The following is an 11,800-nucleotide window of genomic DNA, read 5'->3' on the forward strand; positions in this document are numbered from 1 at the left end:
ATAAAAAGAAAACAGAGAGAAACCAAGATGGTGACATAGGGTAGACACCCGAATGCAGCCTACCACAACAAATTTGAATTTAGAACTGAATTTAGAACTGAAAAACAGGGGAAACATCGACCTGAAGTGCCGGAAAGCTGGCTGAGAGGAGGCTCTTCCATCTGGGAAGGAGAGAGAAGGCACGCTGAACCTCAAAAACTGTGAAAGTGTGGAGAACTGTGCGTGAAAAGGCGGCCGCCGGACTTCGCTGCCAGCTTGCTTGCAGAGTGCGGAGAGGGCGGGCTGAGCTCACTACTGGCTCACTCCCTGCGCGCGAAGAGGGCGGACAGCTAATGCATGGCTACCTTTCTTGTTCGTGAGGAAAACAGAACCACCCTATTGCGCTGATAGACGGCCCCAGACAGGGAGGGGCCAGACTGTCAGGCAGTGGGCAGAGATCTCTCAGAGGTGTGTGAAGCCAGCAGCCATTACTGTGGGACTCAGAAACCAAGCCCTCATAGGGAGGAGCTAAATAAAGCTTGTCTGCACCACCAGAGACTCTGCCCCATCCAAGCGGAGCACAGAAGCCCTTCCAGTGGCTAGCTTTCTCGTTCGCAGTGAATGGGACTCTCCTAGGGAGTGACAGACAGGAATCTAAAGCTTGCCTGCGCCTATACCAAAGAGGTGTGCATGCCTGCAACCAACTGTGCGGGATTCAGCAAAGCTTGTCTGTCCCACCCCGAGACTCTGCCTCATTCAAGCGGAATACAGAAACCCTCCAAGCTGAGACACTTCTGATCCTCATAGCCAACTGACTTGGAGATCAACGCTTCCCAGTGAAACCAACAACAAGCAAGGCTTAACAGCCCACAAAGGGCTACACCAAGACTGTCCACCTCAGGTAACTGGGAGGCTGACTCACTGAACCATATAGGACACCTTAGCACACAGAGCCACCCTACCAACTCAGGGAAGCTGTGAAAATGCCGAGACAAGGAAACAGATCACAAACAAAAGAAATGGAGGAAAAGAAGCGACTGGATATAGAGTTCAAAACCATGCTTATAAGGTTTTTCAAGAATTTCCTAGAAAAGGCTGATAAAATAAACGAGACCTATGAGAATATGAAAAGGGATCAACTAGAAATAAAGAATACATTGTCTGAAATAAAAAATATTATACAGAGTCCTAAAAACAGAATGGAAGATCACAAGAATCAAGTCAAAGATTTGGAACACAAAGAGCCAGAGGACACTCCTCCACAGAAGCAAGAATATAAGAGAATCCAGAAAGTTGAAGATAGTGTAAGAAACCTCTGGGACAATTTCAAACGAACCAACATCAGAATTATGGTGGTCCCAGAAGAAGAGAGAGCAAGATACTGAAAATATACTGGAAGAAATAGTGGCAGAAAACTTCGCCCATTTGGGGAAAGAAATAGACTTATAAGTCCAGGAAGTGCACAGAACCCCAAATAAAAGGAATCCAAAGAGGACCACACCAAGACCATCATAATTAAAATTCCAAGAGCAAAAGACAAAGAGAGAATATTAAAAGCAGCAAGAGCAAAGCAGGTAGTTATCTATAAAGGAGCACCCATACGATTGTCAGCTGATTTCTCAACAGAAACCATGCAGGCCAGACAGGAATGGCAAGAAATATTCAAGGTGATGAATAATGAGAACCTACAGCCAAAAATACTCTACCCAGCAAAGTTATCACTCAGAATCGAAGGCCAGATAAAGAGCTTCACAAATAAATTTAAGCTAAAGGAGTTCATCACCGCCAAAGCAGAATTATATGAATTGCTGAAAGAGGTTCTTTAGGAAGAGGAAGAAGATATAGGTAAAAATTATGATCAACAAATACGTTAACTATCAACAAGTGAAACTAAAAGCTAAGGGAATTAAAAAACCTGATGAACAATATTAACTGGTGAATATAATAGAATCAGAGGTACGGAAGGGGAGTGGACTGACTATTCTTGGGGAAAAGGGGAGAAGGGGGGTGCGGGAACAGCCTGAACAAAAACTGTGCACCTATGGATAAGGACAATGAGGAGTGGGGAAAGGGCAGAGGGTGGGGTGGGAACCTGGTGGAGGGGAGCAATGGAGGGGGAAAAATGAGTAACATTTGTAATAATATAAACAATAAAGATTTATTTAAAAAATAAAAAAATAAAAAAAATCAAGGAAGAAATCAAAAGATACCTTGAGACAAATTTCCTCAACAAAATATTAGCAAACCAAATCCAACAATCTATACTAACAAAAGGGTAATATGCAAATTGGTCACAACACCCTCACAGTAACAACAGAACAGGCTACATGGGGTAACCAGGTAGACAGGGGGGTTAGCAAGGGACGACCAAATGACTGACCAGCAGGCTTCATGGGGTAACCAGGTCAGCATGGGAGGCAGTGAGGGGCAACCAGGCTGGCAGAGGGGGGGCAATGAGGGGTGACCAGGCCAGCAAAGGGGGAGGGTGCAGTTGGGAGCAACCAGGCCAGCAGAGGGAGAACTAAGGGGCAATCAGGCTGGCAGGCAGAGGAGAGGCAGTTAGGGGTGATCAGGCTGATGGGGAGGGGGCGGGGGGAGGGGGGACCAGTTAGGGGTGATCAGGCAGGCAGGTAAGCAGTTAGGAGCCAGTGGTCCCAGGGATAGGGCCAAAACTGGCAGTTGGACATCCCCCGAGGGATCCCGGATTGGAGAGGGATCCCATGGATTGCATGTTGGGCTGAGGGAACCACCTCCTCCTGTGTGCGAATTTCATGCACCCGGCCTCTAGTACATTATATAAAGATTATACACCATGACCAGGTGGGATTTATTCCCAGGATGCAAGCTTGGTTCAATATCTGAAAACCAAGTAACATGACACACCACATAAGCAAAATGGATAAAAATAATATGATCACATCAACAGACTCAGAAAACACATTTGACATAATCCATTATCTATTAATATTTTAAAAATCTCAGCAAAATGGAATAGAGGGAACCATACCTTAACATAATAAAGACCATATATGACAAACCCACATCTAACGTCATATTCGAGTGAAAAGCTGAAAGCTTTAAGTTCAGGAACAAGACAAGATGGTCCACTTTGACCATTTTTATTCAACACTAGAGGCCGGGTGCATGAAACTTCATGCACTGGAGGGGGGTCCCTCAGGCCACCTACCCCCTCTCACAATACGGGAACCCTCAGAAGCAAAAAGGTGACACAGACAGAGATCAGGCTGCTGCCACTGCCGGCCCTGGTTAACTGAGCCTCAGGTGGCCCTAGGCAGTTGGGAAGCTGCCATCAGAGGTGTGCCTGCACCTCCGGCTGGCCATGGGTAGCTGGGCAGTCGCCATCTGAGGCTTGCCTGTGCCTCAAGCCAACCCTGGGTGACTAAGGGGCTGAGGGGATTGGGGGACTCTGGAAGCAGGTGCACAGAGCAGCATACCTGTTGCCCGGGTGGGGCTGAGGGGACTGGGCACCACCATCTTGTGGCTGTGGGCACCGCCATCTTTGAGGGCATGGCAGCAATTAGCATATTCCCTCCTTATTGGCTGTGGGCATGGCCACTTTGCAACAGTGTGAGGGTCAATTAGCATGTTCCCTTGTTATTAGAAAGGATAGTACTGGAAGTCCTAGCCAGAGCAAACAAATAAGGGAGGGGAAAAAGACATCCAAATTGGAAAGAAAGAAGTAAAACTGTTATTACTTGTAGTTAGCATGAAATCGTATAGAGAGGTGGAGAGGGAGACTGGGAGAGAGTATAGAGAGGTGGAGAGGGAGACTGGGAGAGAGAGAAACATCAACGTAAGAGGCATAGTAGCAATTGGTCCCCACCCTACGAAGCCCCGACTAGTCCCATAAACCAAGAAGTCTAGGTTCAATTCCCTGTCTAGGAACCAGTTTACGGGAGGCATCCTATCAATGATTCTCTCTCATTATTGATGTTTCTATCCCTCTCACTTGCTTTCTCTGAAATCAATAAGACCATATATATATTTTTAAAAATAAAATGAAACCACATGAGTAAGAAAGGGTAACTAAGAGGACAGAACCACATGGCACATCCCCAACAGAGAAAAGAGAATTGCAAAGATGACAGAAGAAACATAATAACAAATGAGTTTATCATGGCCTTCAACAGAATCAGCAAAATGAGAGGGAGAGGGAGGAAGAAGGCAGATTCAAAACAGATGCAAACAACAAAGGAAAAGAAGGAACTAGAGTCTGTTCTAATAGGTTTGGTAGCAAAAGCAAAACAAGGATTGATAGCAACGGAAGGAAAGCCAATAAGGAAGACACTAAAGATGTCAAAGGCAAAATATATTGTATTAAAAACAAACTGTACAACATTCTCTGCTGAGAGGACTAATTTCTGCTAAACAACTTCAATAGTGGGCCGGTTCAGATCTGCTCTAACTCCCCGAGCTGTTCCTCTGTGGGATGCAGCCTAGTGTACTCATGGGCTGCGGGCCCCAAGGAAGATGGGACCACAGATAAAGAGAGCATTTCCACACCTGCCTCGGCATAAGAGCTGCCTGGGACACTTCTTCACACACAAACACACGCGCACACACACTAACTCCCTCCCGGGCTCCCTCTCTGGAGGGTCTGGTCCTCCTGGTTCAGGGCGCTGTGTTTTTCAAACAACTGTGCCAGGTGATCAGGCAAGTTTAAGAAAGGACCATAAATCCCTTGCACCGGAAAAGGATGCCCCTTGGGCCGACGCCCCCCACCTCCCAGCCCCACCTGCATCCTCCAGCGTCAGGCTCCAGGCCTGGGCGAAATAGGGCTTCGAGATTCCTGAACCAAATCTGCGCGCCATCCACACAGACCCGCGGGGACCAGCGGAGACCGGCCCGGCCCGGGCGCCCCCAGCGGACGCGCCGCAGGCTCCGCAGTCCCACCGGCGAGCAGAGCCCGGGGACCGCACTCTCCGCGGGAAAACGCCGCCGCCTGCGGAGGGGCGAGCGGCCGGACGCGCCTCGTCTGCGCCGCGGGGCTGGGCGAGCCCGAGGCGGGAGCCAGCGGCGAGGTCACCCCGAACGCCCGGGAGCGGGAGCGCGGCGGCCGCCGGCGGGTCCCCGAGGCCGGGACGACCTCCGCCGCCCCGAGCGCCGCCGCCGAGACCGAGCGGGACCCGGCGGACCGCTCTCCCCGGGCCCGCGGAGCCCTGGCGCCAGGACGCGCCTTCCCGGGAGAACCGGGCAGAACCGACGGGAAACGAGGGGCGGCGGGGAGCACCCCGGAGACACACCGAAGCGGAAAGCGGGGCGCCGGGGCCCCGGGGCGCTAAGGCCGCGCGGACAGGGACGTCAGAGCGCCCGCCGCCGTCTCCTCACCTCACGGGCCCCACGGGCTCCGCGCTCAGCAGCCTCCACAGTCACCGGGTCCTAGGGTCTCGGGGTCCCGGGGTCCCGGGGTCCCGGGGTCCTAGGGTCCTGGGGTCCCAGGGCCGGGAAGGGAGTGGGGGGCCGGGAACGGGAGGGGGTGGGGCGGAGGGCGTGAAGGTTCCTAGGAAGCGGGCCGCGACCTTTCGCGCTTTACGGCCCGGAGCAAGGGGACGACGCGCGTGACCCCCCCACGCGCACGCGCGCCGTGACGTCACCGCGCGGCCCCGCCCCGCACGTGGGCTCGTTGCGGCCTCGCAGTGCCCCTCCCCTGCCTCAGCCAAGCTGAAGGCCATTTTGGAGGCGTCTCCTCTCAAGGCCGCTCTGGAACCGCAACCTCGGACGCTGTTAATTTCTGCAAGTGCCACGGGGACGTCCGAGATAGCGGCAGCCCCGCTGGGGTGTGGGGAGGCAGGTTCTCTTTTCCCTCGAGGGTGCTCACAGGTCTGGCCCAGGGAGGGACTGCAGCCGAAAGCCACTCTAGTTCAGGACGCAAAGAAGGCTTCATGGACGGACAGTCACTTTGTTTCTTGGAATCATTCGGTTCTTCCTGGGCAAAACTCGAACACAGCAGATTAGAAATCGGGTCTGCTGCCTGTGACTGAAGGGGCCCAGGTTTGATTCCTGTCCAAGGCACATGTCCGGATTGCGAGCTTGATCCCCATAGGGAGTGTGCAGGAGGCAGCCAATAAAGTATTTTCTCTGATGTTTCTATCTCTTCCTCTCCCTCCCTGAAATAAATAAAAATATATTTTTAAGTCAATCAATCAAACAAATCCAGCCTGCTGCCCTGCTCCACCTGGGAGGCAGGATCTTTCTCTGCATTTTCTAGCCTAGGAAAGAGGAATCATTCACTTCATCATCTTAGAACACCCCCTCCCCCCCCTTTACTATCACATTGCCCTGTTTTCTTTCCTTTATAAAATTCATCACCATGGCCGAAAATGGTTTGGCTCAGTGGATAGAGCGTCAGCCTGCGGACTGAAGGGTCCTGGGTTCGATTCCGGTCAAGGGCATGTACCTTGGTTGCGGGCACATCCCCAATGGGGGGTGTGTGTAAGAGGCAGCTGATCGATGATTCTCTCTCATCGATGTTTCTAACTCTCCCTCTCTCTTCCTCTCTGTAAAAAAATAAAATATATTTTTTAAAATTCAACACTATGGAAAGTGTTTGTTGACTGCCTTACCAACTAGTTGTGAGCCCTGCCCTCACACAAAACCTTAATCTAATGCATGGCTGTATCCGCAGCACTTAGAACAGTGTTTGGCACATTGTTCAGTAAAACTTCCTTTGCATGGAAAGCAATCTAATGGTATAACCGCCCCGGAGTGTTGGGCCACACTCTCCTGTTCTGTTTCTTGGATTCAAGCCTATCTCACCACAAAAACATTATATATATAAAATATTTATATTATGTATTATATATATAATATTTATATATATATATATATATATATATATATATATATATATATATAAAATGCCCAATGCACAAAATTTGTGCAAGGGGCTCAGCCCCTGCTGCTGAGACAGCCACTTCGACCCCCACTATTGTGACTTCGTCCCAAAGTCATCCAGAAAAATGTCCAGTCTCATTAGCATATTATGATTTTATTATTATACTAGAGGCCTGGTGCACGAAATTCATGCACTGGATCTTTCCTATTTATTTTAAAATATATATTTTTATTGATTTCAGAGAGAAAGGGAGAGAGAGAGAAAACACTAATGATGAGAGAATCATTCACCAGCTGCCTCTTGCGCACACACCCCACTGGGAATCGAGCCCCAGGCATGTGCCCTTGACCAAAATCAAACCAGGGACCCTTCAGTCAGCAGGTCAATGTTCTATCCACTGAGCCAAACTGGCTAGGGCAGTGGCCGGCAAACTCATTAGTCAACAGAGCTGCATGTGGCTTGCGAGCCACAGTTTGCTAACAACTGGGCTAGGGTTTCCATTGATCTTTTTTAGGGAGAGTGGAAGAGGGAAAGACAGAGAGAAACATCGATGTGAAAGAAACACAATGATTGGTTGCCTCCTGCATGCACTCTAGGGCCCGGGAGGAGCCTGCAACCAAGATATGTGCCTTTGACCAGAATCAAACCCGGGACCCTTTGGTCCGCAGGCCAATGCTCTATCCACTGTTAGGGCAACCTGCATACTTTATACACCTCACACTTGCCAGTTAACTCACACAAGACAGCCCACATGACATCTCGCTGCCTGAGAACAGAAACTCTACCTCTTGCTAATTCTGCTTCATGAAAAGTTCAGGCCATTCTGGGCTTCTGTCCTAGATAAATACCTTAATATTTTAGCTAAAGGCTTAATGCTTGGAGTCATTTAGCCCAAAACTCTGCCCAGAAAAGAAGAGGGGACAGACTAATGGATCTGAGGTATATTCTTGGGGGAGCCATTCCTGGTGCCCAGCAGTGGCTCTTTCAAGAGAAAAGCTTCACAAGTTTTTATGGGTTTTGTGTTGTCGTTGATGTTGTTGTTTTTATGAGCCGTCTGGCTCATGCCATTTCCAGACATATGAATTTGGGAGAAACCTAGTTGTCTGTAGGAAATGAGGACCAAAATGATATTTAATGTGTTGATAGTCAATGTGCCTTCTTTCTCACCCATCCCCATTTTTGGCCTCTGCTTTGAAATGCTAAGTCCAAAAAAAAAAAAAAAAGGGCTACATCCTAAAACGTCTTCCATTGCCAATGTTGACTTGTACTTTGGCAGACTCTCATAAGCACCAGTGCAGTATTTTAAGAGCATTGAGTGTGTTTACGTTTTTAGCTTTCCTTTTTCCACAGAATGTCAGGGTTATTCCTTGTGAGAGCCTAGACTTCCCAGAGCAGAGCATCCTTTGCAGAATTACGCATTTCTCGTGGGCCATTTTTCCCATGGTATTTAGGCGCAGCTATTTTTATCCTTTGCAGTCCTTCTTGTTTTTCTGTCTCTCAAGGACAGAAATTATAAGAGATGGGAAGGATATCTTTAGCACCTGTTTCGCAAGCTCTCAGCCAGGAATCCCCTTGCACACCAAGAGCTGGGGCTTGGAGCACATCTTTCCTCCCGCCAGTTCTTGTGCCTTACACCACATGTGTCAAACACAAGGCCCACGGGCCAAATCCATCGCGCCAGGCCTTGCAGTGTGGCCCACACCGCGCTGTCATCACTGCACTCCGCTGCGTTTCCATCACAATGACAGTTTATGACTGTTCAGTAAACCATTTGGCCTGCGATTTAGGCTGGATTTTAGATTTTGGCCCCTTCTCTGATTGAGTTCGACACCCCTACCTTACACTCCAGAGTGTCCCCCGGTGGGGGCGAGGGGAGGGAGGAGGCAAAGGTAACGCCATTTCAGGCTGAGGTCCCATCGCCCGCTCACCCCTCCTTCCCCAGAACAGGCGGGTGTGGGGAGAGGCTGCCCAGCCCGTCTCAGTGAGGGGTTCTCCAGCAGCACAGCTCACACCTCCTCTCCGGTCCACTCTCTCCATGTGTCAAAGCGCCTCTGTAATGACTGTAAAGTGCCACAGCTCACTGTAAATGTGCCGTCCTGTCCAGCCCTCTCTGTCCCTTTGTTGTGCAGCGCTAGCATGTGGTCCTGTGTGGCCCTGAAGCCATTTGAGGAACTTAGGTAAATGGGATCTTCTCTCAAGGGCCCTGGTCACAGGCCCACAGGGTGACCGTTACCATGTCTGTGAAATATTCTTCAACTGTGCTTGCCATCACATAAAATTGTTGCTCCCTACTGAAGCCGGTTTGGCTCCGTGGTAGAGCGTCGGTCTGCGGACTGAAAGGTCCCGGGTTCGATTCCGGTCAAGGGCATGTACATTGGTTGCGGGCACATCCGAAAGAGGCGGCTGGTCGATGTTTCTCTCTCATCGACGTTTCTAGCTCTCTACCTCTCTCCCTTCCTCTCTGAAAAAAATCAATAAAATATATATATTTTTTAAACAAACAAACAAAAACACACACTGTTGCTTCCTGTGTTACCAAATGTAAAACAGAATGTGGAAGCCGAGGTGCGATAGATATAGGCGTTCTGTCCCCTCCCTGCGGTGCTGGCCTGGCTCTGAGAGAAAGCCTCCATTCCTCCTGAGGTTACTGCCTGTCCCTGGGTTCGACATCCTGCCTTACAACTGACTTCATGCTAGAAACCTGGCACTTGATGCATCACTCATATGAGCCCATGTTTATGTGGAAATAAGGTGTGTGTGTGTGTGTGTGTGTGTGTGTGTGTGTTCTTGGTCACGGCCGTGGGGAGTTTCCAGAACGTTATCTATGAGAAGCAGCCAGTGCTCTTACCACACCCACTTGCATCCACAGATCCTGGTGTGTTTATGCAGTAAAACACCTGCGAGGGACTCGCACTGTGCTGGGTGCTGTGGAACTACTTCCTGTCGTCTGAGTAAGACAGAGGGAGACTGCAGCTCGGGGCCAACTGCCCTGACTGCATTCCCTCATTGGAATGTCCCCTGAATCTGTGTCCTAGAGATGGGAGCAGCCTTGACTCACCATGAGGAAGCTGAGGCTTTAGAAGTATATTCTCAAGGACTCACATCTGGGTCTTTTCACACATGAAATAGTGAACTGTTCAAGTAGGTGTTACGTGAGGCACTAGAGATTCTAATGCATTAGAATCACTTGGGGGAAATTTAAACCAAGACCCTCCAAATGAAGTGATGTAATAAGGGCGAAGATAATCAATAATAATTAATAATAATAAGGCTGAAGGGCAGGTAAGTACTTCTAAAGAACTTTCCAGGAAGTTCTCTAGTATCTAGAGAAGTTGCCTGGGTGCCAACTAATTAGAAGAAGAAATGATAGTTATCTAAAGCTATGTGGATGAGGGGGAACTTAAGCTGCTTCTTTTTTTTTTAAATCCTCATCCAAGGATATTTTTTTTCCCCAGTGCTTTTTCAGAGAGAGTAGAAATGAGGGAGGAAGGGGAGAGAGAGAGAAAAAAAAAACACACAAACATTGATGTGAGAGAGCCACATCGATTGGTTGCGTCCTGCAAGCCCCCAAACCCAGATCAAATGTGCATCACAGGTACATGCCCTTGAACATGCCCTTGACTGGGAATCGAACCTGTGACCCTTCAGTGCGTGGGAAAACACTATCCACTGAGCCCTGCCAGCAAGGGCCTTAAGCTGGTTCTTTAAGAGTGTGCTTTACACGGGACAAGGGCTTATCTTATACATTTCACCTTTATGGCAATCTTAAGAGGTAAGTTTTTAGTAGATGATGTACTAGTAGACTCAGATGCACCATGACTTTTTCTTTTCAAATATATTTATTGATTTCAGAGAGGAAGGGAGAGGAAGAGAGAGAGAAACATCAATAATGAGAGAGAATCATTGATCGGCTGCCTCCAGCACACCCCCTACTGAGGATGGAGCCTGCAACCCAGGCATGTGCCCTTGACCGGAATCAAACCCCGGACCCTTCAGTCCCCAGGCCAACGCTCTATCCACTGAGCAAAACTGGCTAGGGCTGTAACACGACTTTTTCAAGATCACACAGCTAGTGGGAAGGTCTGGGACTGGAGCCAAGGTTATATGTCTGAAGCCAGTGACCTCTACCGTTTCCTGTAGAACAAGGGGCCAGGAGGGCATGTAAGGCCGAGTTGACCCAATGACTAGAAACAGAGATATGGAAAAGAGCAATCAATGTAAGGAGCTTGGCTGGCTGTCAGAGGTTGACTATTTTTTTTATTATTATTATTACTAATCGTGTATTAAAAGCAGTAAGAGGTTCCACGACACCAGATAAACCAGTTCTGATGTTTTCCCCAAGGTAAATTTTAACAGCTCTAGTTTCTTCAGTGTTTTATCAAAACACAAAAGGACAAAAGTAGAGGTGGTTGCTTTTTTTTTTTAATATATATTTTATTATTTTTTTTACAGAGAGGAAGGGAGAGAGATAGAGAGCTAGAAACGTCAATAAGAGAGAAACATCGACCAGCTGCCTCTTGCACACCCCCTACTGGGGATGTGCCAGCAACCAAGATATATGCCCTTGACCGGAATCGAACCTGGGACCTTTAAGTCTGCAGACCGACGCTCTACCACTGAGCCAAACCGGTTTTGGTGAGGTTGTTGCTTTTGATGTCAGTCTGACCCTTGCAGGCTGAGGGAGTGAAAGCACATGTGGGCGGGGGTGCCCCGACCCGCGGGGCATGACAACGTGGGGAGAGGGAGGACCTGTGGAGGATGAAAAGAAGGGACAGGGGCACGGAGAAATGGAGGCAAGACAAAGTTCTGATCAAGCCTCAAACTTTATTTTTGGAATAGCAGTATATATACAGCAGGAACAAAGGGGGGCAGGGTTGCCTACGCAGCGGGGTCTTTGACAGTGTATAATTGGTTTAGGCACTGAGTGACAAGGTGGTAAGGTATCTGGCAACACAGGATTGGCTA

At 49.0% G+C, this 11,800-nt stretch overlaps 1 protein-coding gene across 5 annotated transcripts in view; it reads right to left on the reverse strand.

Moving 5' to 3' along the window:
* The window catches only part of PDPR (pyruvate dehydrogenase phosphatase regulatory subunit), a 39,155-nt gene extending 33,712 nt beyond the window's left edge, over positions 1–5,443 (reverse strand). For 3 of the 5 annotated variants that reach the window (XM_036441019.2, XM_036441018.2, XM_036441015.2), the window contains exon 1: positions 5,329–5,443. The gene's annotated coding sequence lies outside the window, so the exon portion shown is untranslated. The remainder of the gene's footprint in view (positions 1–5,328) is intronic. The other 2 variants (XM_045582686.1, XM_045582685.1) reach the window with 1 other exon arrangement.
* Between the last annotated feature and the right edge of the window lie 6,357 nt (positions 5,444–11,800).

This window comes from Pipistrellus kuhlii, unplaced genomic scaffold, assembly GCF_014108245.1.
Source record: "Pipistrellus kuhlii isolate mPipKuh1 unplaced genomic scaffold, mPipKuh1.p scaffold_m20_p_17, whole genome shotgun sequence".
NCBI lineage: Eukaryota > Metazoa > Chordata > Mammalia > Chiroptera > Vespertilionidae > Pipistrellus > Pipistrellus kuhlii.